The sequence below is a fragment of the Micromesistius poutassou genome, assembly GCF_964030765.1.
Source record: "Micromesistius poutassou genome assembly, chromosome: 13".
Classification (NCBI taxonomy): domain Eukaryota; kingdom Metazoa; phylum Chordata; class Actinopteri; order Gadiformes; family Gadidae; genus Micromesistius; species Micromesistius poutassou.
In genome coordinates this window covers 3,042,483-3,044,982 of record NC_140283.1, presented here as the reverse complement: position 1 = coordinate 3,044,982, position 2,500 = coordinate 3,042,483, and positions in this window count along the sequence as shown.

The window sequence follows — 2,500 nt, the reverse complement described above, 5'->3', positions numbered from 1 at the left end:
GTTTCTCTGCCGGCGCTGTACTGTGTGTGTGTGTGTGTGTGTGTGTGTGTGTGTGTGTGTGTGTGTGTGTGTGCGTGTGTGTGACCCAGAGCCTCAATAAAGAATCATGCCTGGGGTTGCGGTGGGGCGCGGTGTCTGATGAAAGACTTGTGTCCCGTTATCGGTGACTGTTGAAGGAATCTGTCGCTCTGTCGGACTGCGGATATTGAATGATACGCATGAACACATAAATCAGAGCTCCATACGTACACTCTGTGTGCGTACGTGAACAACGTGGCCTGTATGGCCTCCTGCAGCTGACGACATGGTAGGACCTGCAGAACCTCACCTAGCCCCAACCCGCAGTTAAGACCGGGGGAGGGGGGCGGGTCCGCCCCGGCTGACGCTGAGCAGATCGCGGGCCAGATAACAAGCTGCTGTTGTGGCAACAGCTTGGCCGTGTCAGAGATGACGGAGCAGGAACAGGGATGATAGTAATTATCACCGTAATGACACTAATACCAGGACTAATAATGATAATGACCGCGGCCGCCCTACGAGGAGCTGGCTGTCACCCCGGAGTCCAGGGTTTGTTCCAAAAGGGTTCACTGGGAGTTGTTTGTCCTCAACCCGAGACGCTGGGCTGCATTCCACGCGCCCGGTGAGTTGCTTTGTTCAGCGTCCTGAGTGCTATCTGATCACCGAGGGAGCGCGGCGAGGCAACGCCCTCATTGATCCATATCTGGAGCACGTCTGAGAGCTCAGCCAAGCGTACGTCAGTCAGGCCCGCGTGCGTTCCTCCTCCCCCCCCGGGGCCCCCCGGGGCCCACGGCAGCAGCCCGGGAGCCGGGGGAGCGGATAATGGTGGAACACCTCCAGTAAGTGGAGGGGGGAGGGGGGACCGGGGGGGGTCGATGGTCCGAGACACGCCCTGGTAATTGGGTTTTAACACGTCGGACCATCGTGACGGATGGTGTTGGGCCCCGCTGGGTCCAGCTGGGTCCCTTCTGAGGGGCCCTCTGAGGGGCCATCAGGGACGGTGAGGGTTGTCAGTTCACAGGCCTCACACAATGAGTCAGGGAACACCTGACCAGACAGAAATACCAGATGAGAGACAGACTTCATTGGTTGCTGGTGTTACTTGTGTTGATTCCTTTGTGATGGTTTTCTCCAATAAGATGTGCCACAGGTCAGGGGAACGAGGAGGGCAGGACTTCATGGATATCGGGGCGTGGGGGTGTAATGAGGCGATGCTTATCTGTATGGATTCCAAGAAGGCCTTCCAATGTTTTTGGTACCGAAGTGCTCCAGGCCGCAAATTACATTTCAAGGTCTTTGTACGTGCAAGTCCCAGGAAGTTTCAGTCAATCATTTAGTCATAAGCACTTAGTTGGTTACCAAGAAACCCATTAGGCAAACTCAAACCACGACCATAAACAATAACTATTAGATGCAGTGTGAGTAATCTGAGTTATCTGAGAGTTATCTCAGTCTAAATCCAAAGTCTGTTTGATACTGTTGCTATGCGACAAATACACAGGGCTGTTTTTATATTTGTACCCTACTACACTACTACACCACCCTGCTACATTTGTGTAGAAGTGTACACTTCTACACAAATGTAGCAGGATGTTGAGTAGACCTAATCAACCACATCACTGTGCTCTTCGGGGTGCGGTATACGCAAGAACAGAAAGCTGTTTCAGTGTGTGGAACTACACTTCCGACCTTTGAATCGTTGAAGGGCTTAACCCGGTCTTCCTTTATCAACAGATCCACAGCAGAGTGGCCTCTCCTGTCCCCCTCCGCCTTCAGACACACACGCCCAACCACTTCCTGTCTTCACAGGAAACTCCTTCTGTGAAGGATGACTTTTTAAACCATGTCTCCTGGATGCTGTTTGGTTGAGTCCACTGGGTCCTCATCCATCTGGCGGCCGTGGTCTGAGGATGTTAATTGAGTGTCTTGATTAGTAGTTTGTCATTAATGTCCAGAGTGTGTCTCACTAGTTCTGCTGGCCAAGCTGCAGAGTGGGGTTGTTGGTGTATGGTAAATGGTCCTCATTTATATAGCGCTTTTATCCAAAGCGCTTTACAGTGTTGACTGACATTCACCCGTTCACGCACACATTCACACACCGACGGCGGAGTCGACCACGCAGGGCGACAGCCGGCTCGTCAGGAGCAAGTAGGGTGAGGCGGCTTGCTCAGGGACACAACACTCAGCTAGGAGGAGCCGGGGATCGAACCAGCAACCTTGTGGTTACCAGCCAACCCGCTCTTCCCCCTGAGCTAATGCCGCCCCCACGCACAATAGTCACGGTGTGCACACACTTTGTTCACGGTTCACCGGCATGTAGCTACACACACACTCACCCATGCACATATGCACACACACACAGACACCCCCCCCGACACACACACACACACACATACACAAATGCACCCATGCACATACGCCCGCATGCACACGCACGCACACACACACACAAACTACACTCACACACACTAACACAGACAGT